The sequence below is a fragment of the Moschus berezovskii genome, chromosome 12 (assembly GCF_049115385.1).
Source record: "Moschus berezovskii isolate FMDL1 chromosome 12, NW_MosBer_1.0, whole genome shotgun sequence".
In the NCBI taxonomy this organism is placed as follows: domain Eukaryota; kingdom Metazoa; phylum Chordata; class Mammalia; order Artiodactyla; family Moschidae; genus Moschus; species Moschus berezovskii.
This window is the reverse complement of record NC_142471.1, coordinates 16,592,072-16,608,299: the sequence shown is the minus strand read 5'-3', so window position 1 is coordinate 16,608,299 and position 16,228 is coordinate 16,592,072. Positions and strand designations below refer to the sequence as shown.

Genomic DNA, 16,228 nt, shown 5'->3' with positions numbered 1-16,228 from the left:
GGGACTGACATGTATTGGGTGGCCATGATGGGCTACATGATATTAGCACTTGATTCGGCCATAAATCTGTTAGGCTGGTTTAATCACCCTTGATTTATTGATGACAAGATGAAGCTGTTGGTAATTAGGAGAGCTCTGATCTGATCACCCACATCATACTCTTTCCAGGGCTATGCTCTCTGCTGATACATTAGATTTTGAATAGGGAGGCCAAGAAAATCGTTCAGTTTCCTGTGTATGACGTTTCAGGTAGTGGCCCTGGCTGGCCACACTCGGAGAAGTTGGTGGGTAGCTGCTGATGGTAGGAGCCGTGTGGTGTGGGTTCCTCCTCCCCCGCACCTCTCCCCTGTTCTCTCTGTTAACTCCTCCCCCTCTGTTCTCTCCAGCTGCTCTCAGGTTTGGGAGATGCAGCCTTGCTTGTCAATCCTCACCTTGGCTCTCTGGCTTCTAACCTACCTCCTCCCTCCCACCAAAATTTTGATATTCACTAGACTCCTAACTAGTAAAGCCATATTGGTGGATCCTTTTAAAGTGAAGTGAAAGTTGTTCAGTCGTGTCTGACTCTTTGTGACCCCGTGGACTATACAGTCCATGGAATTCTTCAGGCAAGACTACTGGAGTGGGTAGCCTTTCCTAGGGGATCTTCCCAACCCAGGGATCGAACCCAGGTCTCCCGCATTGCAGGCAGATTCTATACCAGCTGAGCCACCAGGGAAGCCTATTTACTTTACTTATTTATTTCAACTCTGTGTTTTGAATATCTAGCTATAATCTGAGGCATGTATCACCTCCTGATAAGAGTCAGCGATTAAGATGTCAGCCTTGTCAGGATTCCTGAGCACTGTGCTGATAGGTACTTGGAAATGATATAGATAGAACATATGCTGAAACCTTCTGCCATGTAAATATGTTGCTCTTTATCAGAAAGTTTCCAGAATTCAATGGGGAGCCTTTTGCATTGATTTAGGTATTCTGGTTTGTATTCAGCCCTTCTTATTGATAAATTTTTTTAAATAGAAAGGGAGGATTTGTGTGGTGTATATGTGGTAGGTGAGCTTGAGTCTGATTGATGCAGACTCAAATTTTAGTTCCATCTCTCACTGCATGAGTGCCCCCAGACAAGTCACTTATTTTACTTTTTGGTGCTCTGATTACCCATGTATAAATCGGATGTGATACCTACCTCCCGGACCTGTGTATGACACCTAGTACGGGCCCTAACACAGAGCTCTACTGAGAAAATATTAGTTCTTTGTATCTTGACCTGGAAGGTAATGCTTTTGTAAAATTCTTACCTTCAATGAATGGATATATTTATATGGAGGAAAGACTGATTCAGTAAGTTTTTCCTCTCCTAAAGACTATTTCCTTTACAGTTCTGTATCTGTTCCATTTCCAATAAAGGTTTTAAGCTCTCTCATTTCCCCGACACCTCTGCATGAAATAAGAAGTGAACTCAACATACAACAGCTTGTTGGGTGTATTCCATACATCTGTTCTGTGCAAGTGTTCTTCCTGCCGGATCCAAAGTGCAGGGAGTCGAGAGTCACATTCGCTAGTAGACTGAGATGTTGACGATTCCAGCACATTTTTCATGACGGAGGTGATGCTTTTGAGACTGTGCAGGAAGCTGAAATGAGTAGTGTGACAGGTCAAGGCTTACAGCCATAGGAGAAAATGCTTCTCACTATTTGTTGACTGTTTTCCATCTCAGATTCCTCTTCTCTCTTCTGTGAATTCTGTGCTCCCTGCTGAAGACCATTCTTTCCCACCTGCTTGCTCTATTAGTAAACTCAAGTTTCTGCAAATGATGTTAATATGCCTAAACAGTGGTTAACAGTTCATTAGTACACACCAGCAAGGTTTCACCTTAAAATAATCAGCTCTTAGATACTCTCCAGTATCCAAAATTAAAACTGACAACTCTTTTTTCACTTTTAATTCGATATCTCTGAGGCAAATTTTTCACGAAAAAGTAAATATTTTTAGTCACCCAACAAGGGAAGACTTTTCTTTTTACAGAAATATATGTTTAAGATAGGATGATGTGTACTTTTTCTAAGTCATCTCTTGAGACCAATTAATTTGACTAATCAGAAGCTTCTAAATTATTTTTAGTTTTGTACTGTTATCAGTGTTCCAAAGAAAAATGTTCCTCAGTGCAACTTACATTTGTGTTTGCTTTTGTGCCTCTTCAACCATCAAAAATATAAGAGGTGCATCATTTTTTAAAATCAGGAAATAATAGGAAATTGAAGAATGATAAGAATGATGATCTCTTTTTATCTCTCTTTTTAGCTGCACTGCGAATCTTGTGTATCCCTGACCAGGGACTGAACCTGGGCCCTTGGTAGTGAAAATGTGGAGTCTTCATCACTGAACTGCTAGAGAATATCCAAATGATTACCTTTTATTTTTTATGTTCTTTTTCTAGCTTTTAGTATTGCTGCCCATCAATAACTAACACTATTTTCTGCTGGCTATAGTCAAATGATAAATTTGTATTTTTATTTTCCCAAGCACTTCTTTGCAGACAGAAGTAAGGGAGTTGGTGATGGATAGGGAGGCCTGGTGTGCTGTGATTCATGGGGTCACAAAGAGTCGGACATGACTGAGTGACTAAACTGAACTGTACTGAACTGAAGCTGAATTACGTTGCCATCTACTAATAATTGGATCTCTGGAGATAGTACCAGCATGACACTCCTACAACATAACTTGAGGAAGCAGGAAGTGTTGTATAAAGTGAGAAAGAACATTTAGAAGTTGTATGTGCTTCCTGTTAGACATTATTTTATTGATTTTTTTAGACCATCCTTATATGAAATGGACTTTTTGATGTAACTTTATAGACAAATGGAAGCTCAACTTTTATGATTTACACAAATCCTGTAGTTAGTTGGTCCGTTGCTTTGTTCTGCTGTCACTGACTCATTTATTAAGAGACCATATGCTCCCATTCACATCACTTTCTTATGAGAAGCAGGCATGCCCTGTTCATCGGTGACCCGGACATTAAACATGAATGGATAGAATCCGTAACTAAGACACTAACACCAGTCCACCAGTGAATAAGAACCATTCTGTGTCTCTGCTTTTCTCTTTTCTATGAACATCTGGGTCTGTACTCATCACATCTGGAAATGCGTGTCATTTGTTTTTCCTCTGTGGAACCAAGATGGAGACAGACGTTTAGCTGGTCTGTGCCTATTGCTTATGCTGATGTCAGTAAGTTTACTGATTATGTTTACCAGGCTCAAGCTTTTAAGACGAGTCTCTCTGGAAATAAATTGCTCATTTTATGGATTGTCTAGTGCTGTGATCAGCCATAATCAAGGATGGTAGAAGATTCTAAAAGAAAGTTATAATAATGTATTTATTGGAAAATGAAGATAGCAAACTCTAAAATAAATCTTGTTTTGTTTTTCAATAGCAATCTTGGGAACAGCCTACAGTGCCCCATGAAGAGTTGTGCTCCACTGTCTACCTTCTACCGCTTGAACTTGGTGGTTTTATTTGATGGAGCTTGGTTGTTTTGTTTCAGCAATGGGGAACACTTCCTGTGGGTGTTGGGGCTTTCCTTCCCAATATGGGAGTTGTCCACTTAGAGTATAGCTGGTGAGGGATTACCTTAGAAGGGCTCAAAGTATTATTAGAGGACCTCCTTCTAGGTCTTGCTGCAGAAACCCCACTTATTCTGTCTTCCTTTTTTCTTTTGCAAACATGGGTAACCTTGAGAAATACACTGAGTAGTTAGCACTGATTTCCACAGCTCTGGCTTGGAAATTTCTTAGTCTCAAGCTGCTGCTTAGACTGGTTGCTAAGCAACCAGGAGAAGAGTTCACAAGCTTTGTCATAAGCCAGCAATCAAATGAGAGACAGTATTTTCTTTTGAGTATTATTTTTTTTGTCAGCTCTTATTTTTGGTGTTGTGTGTTTACATCCTTTGGGGAGTATTATTTCTAGAAACTCCTTCTCCAAAGAAGCTTTATTTGTTAAAAGCATTTTGGTTTGATCCTTTTGGATAAAAAGGTGAGCAGTAGGCGTAGAAATTAGGCCTGGAGGCAGATGAAATAGTTTTATGAACCATGATGGAGTCACATACTGCTTTAGTCACTCCTTTTTTAAGAAAACGTGCATGAAGCTTTCCATTCTTCTCCTTCTCGTTTTCAGTTATAGTACACTTCTCTGACATAAATCAGTGACTTTGAATCTGTGGTACCTTCAGCTCTTCTGTCCTTGAAAGTCACTGCTGAATAGCAGATCATTTAATCCTTTGTAAGCAGGATTTATTCTGACAGACTTTTTGGAGCCATTTTTCATGTAATTTCAAAAATATCTGTATCCTTTTTTTTTTAAATGAACTATAATTAACTTACAGTGGGCTTCCCTGGTAGGTTAGTGGTAAAGAATGTGCCTGCAATGCAGGAGACTCAGGAGATACAGGTTCGATCCCTGGGCTGGGAAGATACCATGGAGTAGGAAATGGCAACCCACTTACAGTATCCTTGCCGGGAAAATCCCATGGACAGAGAAGCCTTGTGGGTTACAGTTCATGGGGTCGCAAAGAGTCGGACACCGCTGAGTGACTGAACACTCACTAGCTTACAATGTTATATTAGTTTCAGGTATACAACAGTAATTGATATATTTATGCATTATGAAATGATCACTATGATATATCTAATAGCCATTTGTCATCATTCAAAGTTATTACGATATTATTGACTGTATTCCCTTTCCTGTACGTTATATCCTCGTGACCTATTTTAAAACTGGAAGTTTGTGCCTCTTAACCCCCTTCACTTATTTTGCCCATTTCCCTGCCCTCACCCCCAGTATAAATCCTAGACCTTTACAGATTTTGTCTCTCAAATACTAATGAGCTGTCTTTTTTTAAACAAATGCTTAGGTAAGTGTTTGAAACTGTTGTTTATGTTTTAATTATACATTGATGTTTATTCAGTGAGTCTGAGGAGTGTGCCTCAAAACAGTAATCTTACAGTTAGTGAAAAGGAGATGGGGGAACTGAGATGATACAGACCTTCTGCCTCAGTCCCAAAGGAGGACGAGATGGATTGTAGAAACTACATATCAGTGAGCATGATGCTGATATCTGGCCAGATAGCACCTTGGGTTATTGAACTAATAGCTTGTGATGACTATGAAGAACTGAAGATAATTAGGAGCCTAAATGATATCCCTCAGAAAAACTCATGTGAAATTAAACTTGTTTTCTTTCTTATGATTTTAGTAGGCTGGTGATTCATGTTAATGTATGCTGCTGCTGCTGCTAAGTCACTTCAGTTGTGTCCGACTCTGTGTGACCCCACAGACGGAAGCCCACCAGGCTCCCCCGTCCCTGGGATTCTCCAGGCAAGAACACTGGAGTGGGTTGCCATTTCCTTCTCCAGTGTGTGAAAGTGAAAAGTGAAAGTGAAGTCGCTCAGTCGTGTCCAACCCTTAGCGACCCCACGGACTGCAGCCTACCAGGCTGCTCCATCCATGGGATTTTCTAGGTGAGAGTACTGGAGTGGCTTGCCATTGCCTTCTCAGATGTTAATGTATAGCTGCTGGATATAGATTTTAGTAACACGTTTGATTATATGTCTTAAGATAATCAGCATTTCATTAATGCAATCCATAGCTTTCATGCTTTAAAATAGCACTTAGCAATATTTTTTCTGCAGATGCTTCTCTATGTAAATTATTTGAAGAAATGAGACAGGATATTAAAACTGATATAAATGTTTTTGAAATTCATGGATGTAATATTTGCATATAAACATTACTATTTGCATTTCCTCTTGTAATTTGGTCTACTATAGAAAAAATTCTTATTTTTTACAGTCAGTAATGAATGTTTTATTGAATGAGGCCATGCTCACATTTTAGGACAGAGTAATTGAAAGCATTTAGGATGAGCTTATCTTTACCACTTGTTCATTCCCAAAGCCGGTAGGATTCTAGCTCAGCTTTTGTCACTTCCAGGGTTTTGTGTATGAAGTGTCAGTGTATCAGTGATAATTGGAAAAAGCACTGATGCCTTGTCTTAGTTCCATAATGGATATACTTATTAATGCATTGAGTAATAAGGTCTAGCAGAGAGTTTACTATCAGCTGTATTTTTGAAATCATGATGAATTTAAGAAATACTATGAGATACCTGCGTATAGTGTATGATAGAAAGTAATTGTTAATTTCTGTTGGTAACAGTTGCAGGTACTGTTAATACTCTGTGGCTTGTATCATGTCTTTATTTATAATGCATGGAGATGCCAGATTTCAGTTAGATGTTCATGAAAATAAAGATATGCTTTTCCCTATTCACGAATCCATAGATCCTTAATGGAGGGGCAGGGTGTCCATATACCCCTATTAAAAAAAAAATTCCTGTTTAAATGTTTACCATTAATTCTATCATAAAAGTAGTCTTAGAAGCAAAGTAAAATATAATATTGATGTAAGATTATGATATATTCTTTCCAGATGGTAAATTCACTGGGATTAAAATCCTTGGGGATATTCCAGTTTATGTATATATCTCAAACTATATTAAGCATGTGTAGCAGCAGAGGCCGGTGAAGGCAATGGCAAGCCATTCCAGTACTGTTGCCTAGAAAATCCCATGGATGGAGGAGCCTGGTAGGCTGCAGTCCGTGGGGTCGCTAAGGGTCGGACACGACTGAGTGACTTCACTTTCACTTTTCACTTTCACACATTGGAGAAGGAAATGGCAACCCACTCCAGTGTTCTTGCCTGGAGAATCCCAGGGACGGGGGAGCCTGGTGGGCTTCTGTCTGTGGGGTCACACAGAGTCGGACACGACTGAAGTGACTTAGCAGCAGCAGCAGAGGCAAATGAATTTCAAATATACATATTTTCCATGTGGGCTAATTATCAATAGAAATAGAATGGCAGACCTTTACAGAAGATGTCAAATTTCTGGCCTTTTGCCAGTCTTCTATTGTTTAAGGAGCATAAGAAATAAAGCCATAGTTTAAATGGAGAATTCTTCTCTATTGCCTGTAAGAGGCCAGGGGGAAATGCATACCTGATTAGTGCATAATGCCAGTAGTCATACTGAAAATCTTTTGTATAAATAATTGCACTGATTTCATAGGTATTTGTGAATTAATACATATATAACACTTAAGAGGGAGCTTCCCTGGTAGCTCAGTTGGTGAAGTACCTGCCTGCAATGCAGGAGACCCCGGTTCAATTCTTAGTTTGGGAAGATCCCCTGGAGAAGGGTTAGGCTACCCACTCCAGTATTCTTGGGCTTTCCTGGTGGCTCTGATGGTAAACAATGCCCCTGCAATGTGGGAGACCTGGGTTTGATCCCTGGGTTGGGAAGATCTGCTGGAGAATGGTTGGGCTATCCACTCCAGTATTCTTGGGCTTCCCTGGTGGCTCCGATGGTAAAGAATCCCCCTGCAATGCGGGAGACCTGGGTTCATTCCCTGGGTTGGGAAGATCCCCTGGAGAAGGGAACAGCTACCCACTCCAGTATTTAGCCTGGAGAATTCCTTGGGCAGAGGTGCCTGGAAGTCTATGGGCTCACAGAGTTGGACACGACCAAGAGACTTTCACACACACACTAACATTTCAGAGTTATTCCTGCCACATTAATACAGTCATTCCAATGTTAATGCTTTCATTAATGTTCCAGTATGTTATTACTGCTGAGTTCTACAAGCTTACTGTGGGTGCCATAGAGCTTTATTTCTTATTTAAAACAACTGTATTTACATATACAACAGTGATCATTTAGAGTCTTACCAGCCCTTGATCGTGAGATGATAATAGGGACGTATTTAACTTACTTTTGGAATGGATAATACATGAATATATAATCTTAAAAATATTAAAGTGAATATGTAGTGAGAAGTAAATCCTTTCTTTTTAAAAATAGATTAGTTAGTTTTTGGCTATAATGGATCCTTGTTGCTGTGTGGGCTTTTCTCCAGTTGCAGTGAGCTGGGACTACTCTCGGAATGGTTCAAGGGCTTTTCGTTGCTGTGGCTTCTCTTATTGTGGAGCATGGGCTCTAGGGCACTCAAGCTTCAGCAGTTGTGATGTGTGGTCTCAGCACTTGTGACTCCCGAGCTCTGGAGCACAGGCTCAGTAGTTGTGGCACATGGGTTTAGTTGCTCTGTGGCATGTGGATCTTCCCGGATCAGGAATCAAACCCATGTCTACTGCACTGAGTAGACAGTGCACTGATTCTTTACCACTGAGTCACCGGGGAAGCCCCCTTTTTGCTTTCTTTTACTTCAGTCATCCCATTCCTCTTCCTATATCTCTGTGTTATATATATATATAAGTTATTGGTTCATCTTTGAGAGGAGATTTTATGTATATACAGGTTCGTGCACACACAGTCTTTTAAATACAGAAATGGTTGTATGCAATACACCTGTACTTCACCCTGACCATATCAATAAATACTATATCTTTGAGAGTGTTCCATATAAAGTTACCTTGCCTTTTTTAAAAATTAACTTTTATTGGATTATAGTTGCTTTACAGTGTTGTGTTAGTTTCTATTATACAGCAACGTGAATCAGAAATATGGAATGCTTCCTGTATTTGTGGGTCATCTTTGTGCAGGAGCCATGCTAATTTCTGTATTGTTGCAGTTTTAGTATAGATGCTACAGAGGCTGAGCATTTGAGCTGCCTTGTCTTTGTAAATAACTTTTAATTTTAGAAGAATGTTACACTAACTGAAAAGTTGCAAAGATTGTACAGAGTTCCTATATACTCCATAGGAGAGTTCCTCTACTCCAGCATCTTATGGAGCTGGTGGGTGCATATGTCAAAACTAAGGATCTGGCATTGTTCAGTTCAGTTGCTTAGTCGTGTCCAACTCTTTGCGACCCCATGGACTGCAGCACGACAGGCTTCCCTGTCCATCACTAACTCCTGGAGCCTGTTAAACTCATGTCCATTGAGTCAGTGAGGCCATCCAACCGTCTCATCCTATGCCATTCCCTTCTCCTTCTGCCTTCAATCTTTCCCAGCATCAGGGTCTTTTCCAGTGAGTCAGTTCTTCGCATCAGGTGGCCAAAGTATTGGAGATTCAGCTTCAACATCAGTCCTTCCAATGAATATTCAGGGCTGATTTTCTTTGGGATTGACTGGTTGAATCTCCTTGCAGTCCAAGGGACTCTCAAGAGTCTTCTCCAACACCACAGTTCAAAACCATCAATTCTTTAGCCCTCAGCTTTCTTTATGGAAAGAAACTGTCACTGTTACTTTATTATTAACTAAATTCTATACTCTGTTCAGATTTCACTTGTTTTGCCCTAGTGTCCGTTTTTCCGTTTCTGGATCCATGTTATATTTAGTCATCATGCCTTTTACAGCCTCCCCTCGCCTGCAATAGCTTCTCAGATTTTCCTTGTTTTTAACAGTTTTGAGGAATGCTGGTTAGGTAGTTTTTGGAATGCCCCTCTGTTATTGAATTTGTCTTGCATTTTTCTCATGGTTAGATTGGAGTTATGGGCTTGAGGGGAGCGTTACCACAGAGGGGAAGTGCCCTTATCACCAATATCCATAGTACATGCTATAGACATGGCTTATATGATGATACCTACCTCAGTCACCTGAACAAGATAGTGTCTGCCAGGTTATGCACTATAAAGTTACTTTTTCCTATCTTTTCATATTTCACTTTTTGGAAACAAGTTACTTGAGTCAGCCTAAAGCCCACTTTCTTGGGAGTAGGATGGCTTGTGTGTGTGTTTAATGACTCTGGGACTTTACTTGGCATGTGAAAGTCCATTTTTGCCTTTTTCTTCATTCTCTCCAAAATAAAAATCAGAACTAGAGTTCTAAAAGCTACCTGCCCAAATCTATCCTCTCCTTACATATTTCTTACTTAGGGATACCTCTCTTTAGTTGCCAAGAGACTTCTTTTTGTCTGATTATTTTTCTCTGTCATGCTTGTACAGAGAACTTAATTCAAAATAAACAATGTGCTACATTATTGGTTTTGTTGTTATTCATAGATGATAATTGCTAAGCTACTTACCTGACAACAAATTATTTGCTCCAGGTGACCAAATAAGCAGTTCTCCATAGAGCCACATTTTTGAAATTATTAATATCTAGAGATGCTGCTGTCTTAATCACAAGTTGCGTGCATGCATACTTGGTCATATCCAACTCTTTGCGACCTCATGGACTGCAGCCCACCGGGCTCCTCTGTCCGTGGAATTTTTCAGGCAAGAATGCTGGAGTGGGTTGCCATTTCCTCCTTCGTGGGGCTTCCTAACCCAGGGACCGAACCTGCGTCTCCCATGTCTCCTACAATTGTTAGGTGGATTCTTTACCACTGAGCCACCTGGGAAGCCCTATCACAGGTTATGTGTAATTTAAAACTTCAATGAAGAGTCACATATTTTAAGATTCGTATTCAGTTAGCAGGCATTTACTGAGCTTCTGCTATGTTTTAGCCATGGTTTGGATTTGAGTTACACAAGTCAGGGGCTTCCCTGGTGGCTCGGATGGTAAATAATCGAGACTCAGGTTCTATCCCTGGGTCAGGAAGAACCCCTGGAAAAGGGAATGGCTACCCACTCCAGTATTCTTGCCTGGAGAAGTCCATGGACGGAGGAGCCTGGTGGGCTACAATCCACGGAGTGCAAAGAGTCAGACATGACTGAGCAACTAACTCTTTCAACTTTCACTTTACACAAATCAGGTGTCTGATGTAAGGCAGATGATGTTTCAAGTAGGAGATATAGACAATAAACACATTAGAAATTAATAGAAAAGGTCATTTTAGAGAGTGATCAGTGCTTTAAAGAAAATAACCAGGGTGAAGCGCTAGCACATTACTTGGTCATGGTGGTTACATAAGGGCCACTTTGATTTTGTGGCCAGTGAAGTCCTCAGGAGAAGGTGGTTGAACTGAAGACAGAGAATGCAAGAGGACCAGACATTTGAAAACCTGCGGTTGGGAGGGGCTTGTTGAGGTCTAGAAATAAAAAGAAGGCCGAATTAGTTTCAATGAGGACAGAGTAGAACAGAAGGGGGTGTCGAAGTAGACAGGGCTTCATAGGCCGAGTTCTGTTTTCGAGGAGCTCTCTGGGTGGTTTTAAGCAGAAAGGTGATGTGGTCTGATACCTGTGGTTCAGAAAATCCTTCTGGTTGCTTTGTGGGAAATGGATTATAGGGGAGAGAAGAGGAAGCAAGAACGTAGTATGAGGTAGGAGACCACCGTAAGAATCCAAGTGAGAGATGGATTGTGGCTTGGACTAGCAATAAGATGGACAAAAGTAGATTAGGATAAAGTGGGGGGCATAGAACTGCCAGAATTTGTAGCTAAATTGAAATAAATTTTTAACAGCAGATGTGAATCAACAGGAAAGATAAGATGATGATGTGACATAAACTGTCTCAAATACAGATATTTTCATGCAAGTCTAATACTTTAAAAGAAGAGTGGTATCGAATATGCACATTAGTGAGTTAGGCAGAAGTTAGGGAGCCAAGTCCTTTATAACCTAATTCACACATCAGTAACAAAAGAGGAAACTTGCTTACCAAGTTAATGAGCTCTTAATACTTTATCTAATAAGTCTGTCGTAACTACCAAGCCCAGAACAGTAAAGAGATTGTCTATAGGGGTTAATAACAAACTTTAGGGGGACTTAATCATCCCATTTACTTGATCATTACTCCTCAGGAAGTTGTAATCTTAGGAATAATATTTTTGATGTAATGGTTACTGTGAATCACTTTTATGTCATAATGATTATAATGTTTGGCAAAGCAGAACACATTTCAGTCATATTGATTTTAGCTTTGGAATTATGGAGGAAATATTTCATTTTTGTAGCTATTACTTACATGTAAAATACCTTTTGATAAAGGGTTTTTACAGAGCTTTCTTTGGAATAAATAACTAAATGTAGTCATGGTTTTGACATTTTGACTTTTATATCAAATGCAGCAATTCATTTTATGAGGGCTTGGAATTTAATATTGTAACATTTGGTTTGTTCTAAATTTTCAACATATTTTTTATCTTTGTTATATGAAGAAAACATTGTTTCATAATGTTTAATAAGAATCTCACTAGTTGGCTCAATTTAGTGCTTTGGGGTAAAGTAGGCAAGATAGGGATCATTTATTTTTATATTCTAAATGTAAGGGTTTGCTAAGAAACTGATGAGGTAAAGAGAAGGAAAACATTTGCCTTTTTATTTTTTTTTTATTTTTTTTATTTCTAAAAAAGAATTTTATTAAAAAAGCACAAATGCAAAGAAATGAACAGAGGAAAATTTATGCGTCGAACCTGGACTGGTCACTTATGATAATATACATGCTACAATTCCATTCTCTCCAATCATTCCACCTTCACCCTCTCCCACAGAGTCCCAAAGACTGTTCTAAATGCCTATGTCTCTTTTGCAGTCTCTTATACAGGGTTCAGGTTACCATTTTTCTAAATTCCATATATATGCGTTAATATACGGTATTGATGTTCTTCTTTCTGGCTTACTTCACTCTGTATAATTGGCTCCAATTTCATCCACCTCATTAAAACTGATTCAAATGGGCATACACTGATTCCTGGGCATACACACCGAGGAAACCAGAATTGAAAGAGACACATGTACTCCAATGTTCATTGCAGCACTGTTTATAATAGCCAGGACATGGAAGCAACCTAGATGTCCATCTGCAGATGAATGGATAAGAAAGCTTTGGTACATATACACAATGGAGTATTTCTCAGCCATCAAAAAGAATGCATTTGAAACATTTGCCTTTTTAATAAACTTTTAAAAATTGAAATATAGTTGATTTACAGTAGTTTCAGGTACACAGCAAAGTGATTCATATATATATAATATATATTTTCAGACTTTTTCATTATAGATTATTATAAGATATGAATATAGTTAACTATGATATACAATAAATCCTTGTTGCTTCTCTATTTTATGTTTAGTTAGTTTGTATCCATTAACCCCATGGTGTTGTTCAGCCTCTCTGTTGTGTCTGACTCTTTGTGACCCCGTGGACTGCAACATGCCCAGGTTTGCCTGTCCTTCACCATCTCCTTGAGCTTGCTCAAACTCATGTCCATTGAGTTGGTGATGCCATCCAACCATCTTGTTCTCTCTTTTCCCTTTGCTCCTGCCTTCTGTCTTTCCCAGTATTGGAGTCTTTTCCAATGAGTTAGCTCTTTGCATCAGGTGGCCAAAGTATTAGAGCTTCAGCTTCAGCATCAGTCCTTCCAATGAATATTCAGGATTGATATCCTTTATGATTGACTGGTTTGATCTTCTTGCAGTCCAAGGGACTCTCAAGAGTCTTCTCCAACACCACAGTTCAAAAGCATCAATTCTTCAGCACTCAGCTTTCTTTACGGTCCAACTCTCACATCCATACATGACTACTGGAAAAACCATAGCTTTGACTAGACGGCCCTTAGTTGGCAAAGTAATGTCTCTGCTTTTTAATATGCTGTCTAGATTGGTCATAGCTTTTCTTTCAAGGAGCAAGCGTCTTTTAATTTCATGGCTGCAGTCACCACCTGCAGTGATTTTGGGCCCCAAGAAAATAAAGTCTGTCACTGTTTCTGTTGTTTCCCCTTCTGTTTACCATGAAGTGATGAGACCGGATGCCAAGATCTTATTGTTTTGAATATTGAGTTTTAAGCCATCTTTTCACTCTCCTTTTTCATTTCATCAAGAGGCTCTTCAGTTCTTCTGCTTTCTACGGTAAGGGTGGTGTCATCCCCATATCTGAGGTTACTGATATTTCTACCTGCATTCTTGATTCCAGCTTGTGCTTCATCCAACCTGGCATTTTGCATGATGTATAAGTTAAATAAGCAGGCTTAGAGAATAGATAATCTGGAAAATTAGTTTTGCCATAATATAAAAACAGGAATTTGTTCAAACGGAGTCCATGGTAAGCTAAGAACTGTGAATGAGTTTAGGTCTGTTTCCACATTTGATGAGAACAAGCATTTTTGACAGAAAATATGGCTCTTTTTAATGATCATGACAATGGATTTGGGGGGGCAGATTTTAATTTCATTGTTGGTGTTTCATTACATTGAGTGTTCAGCCATTTCAGAGCTTGTTAAAGATCTATTCACAGCATTTATTTTTCCTTCTGAACAGTTTCCCAGCATCTATTTATTAAGAGGACACGCAGTATATAGAATAAATTCTCGTGTGCAAAGCTGACAATCCCACAAGTGTTATATTCTCATTTGCATTATGGTCTTATTCATGTTGGGTAAAATCCATGTATTTCTCTAAATTTCTCTTCCTTTTCTCACAGAGTCTCTTAGCAGGGATGCAGTATATGATATTGCAGGCATGCTGTCAAGAATATTAAAAAGGCTAAGAACATCATGCTGAAGAATTATGTGGAATGAAAAAATTCAGCATGAACTGTCAATCTGTCTTCTCTGGCCTTTTAGGTTCTTTGACTTTCTTGTTGGCAAAATGTGGAGCTCTTTCACCTGCAATTTAAAAAAGCTTAATCTTCCAAGGATTTGTTTGACAGGCCCTGTGCTTAATATCAAGGTCTGAACATTTAATTTCTTTCTCTAGAATGTTCCATTCTCTCGGATATCAGAGCTTTCAGTGGGTCCTTACCTTGATGGAAGTAGTCACAATATAAGGAATGCCATTAAGCCAGCATCAGCCTGCAACTGCTAATGATTACCTAAAAGGAGCAATTACCATTCCATGTAAGGTGATTGCAAAGAAACCAGAGAGCATGTATTTTTCAGGCAAAATCAAGGATTAACCCTGTAAGCTTCAAAGACGTCATCACAGTGAGGCTATTGCTGTGTCATTGTAGTCCAAACAGAAGTATGCCTGGAATAAAAATAGGCTTGCTGTGAATATGAATTTTCTGCAGATAAAATACAGATTACAGAATGGCAAAGATTTGTTAATAGTTTTCTGTATTTGCCTTTACTTTTATAGATGTGTCTCTGTCAGATGAGGCATATATCCTTATCCTAATAGTTAAAAAGCAAAAGGCATGAGAGTGAATAAGTTAGTAACATTGTTTTACAAAATATGGGATAATGAATGACTTTGAAACATAATTTTGAAAGAATGAGATTAAAACAATGATGGACCCATTGTGATCTATATTTTGGAAGAAATCAGTAAAGTCTTTAACTGAAAAATGGGTGTATTTTTTAAAAAAGCACCAGAAGGACCAAGCACATACATTGGATTCCTAAATGCTGCTGAGTCTGGTAGAAGTGAAAGCGGGCTTCTAGGAATTAGCCTTAGATTGTACGAGTCTTTCTGTGGCTCTTGCCCCTGCTTTACCTGTCTTCATGGAAAGATTGAGGGGATTTTAGGGAAAGAAACAGAAAGGTAGGTAGAAAGTATTACACAGATAGATAGATGGACAGGAAGAGAGAGAGGGAGAGAGAAGATAAGCAGATTATTTTAATTATTCTCATGTTTCATATAACAATTAAAATAGATAATTCCTTGACAAACTTGAGTTATATAAATCTCCTCTGTGGATTTTGGTCACTTACCCAATGCCAGGATGTAGGGAAGACAGCCTCAAAGGGACTATAGCAACATGGGATTTATCCAAATATGTATTTTAGAGTATGAGGAAAGTAGATATTGGTTCCAGGTCATTTATCTTTAATGTATAATGTAAAGCACTAAGTAAATGCTTTCACTGTAATAGCCTTTGAGTCAAAGGTTACAGACATTTCACGTACAGAAACCCATGAAAACACTTGCATTTTTTTCAATATCTAGATTTTATGCCATCAGAAAAATAAAAGGATTAAAACTTAAGTGAAGAAAGTCTATAGTTCATGATACTTTCCTTGAGCAAGAGTATTTTTCTTTGCTTTCATCAAAGTTACTTCTAGTACATATTTAATTTTCTTGTAGTAAACCCACATTTGACCAGGCAGCTTTAAAGGCCCTAAAGGAAATTAATAAACATTGTTCATGTTTGTGGAAATATGGAGAATGGCCAGAAATCAAAAGGAGCCTAAAGAAAAATGGTAAAACATTTGCCTACAATGCAGGAGACCCGGCTTCAATTCCTGGGTGGGGAAGATCCCCTGGAGAAGGAAATGGCAACCCACTCCAGTACTCTAGCCTGGAAAATCCCATGGACGGAGGAACCTGGTGGGCTACAGTCCATGGGGACACGACTGAGTGACTTCCCTTTCTTTCTTATATCATTTTCCTTTT

The 16,228-nt window shown here is 39.0% G+C and overlaps 1 protein-coding gene and 1 non-coding gene across 4 annotated transcripts in view; one reads left to right on the top strand and one right to left on the bottom strand.

Moving 5' to 3' along the window:
• ANK3 (ankyrin 3) overlaps window positions 1-16,228 on the top strand; it is a 765,692-nt gene that overhangs the window by 134,661 nt on the left and 614,803 nt on the right. The gene's annotated exons all lie outside the window — the stretch shown is intronic.
• Window positions 8,569-8,673, bottom strand: LOC129556025 (U6 spliceosomal RNA). Its single transcript, XR_008685870.2, has one exon. It is a non-coding gene; the product is annotated as a U6 spliceosomal RNA (small nuclear RNA).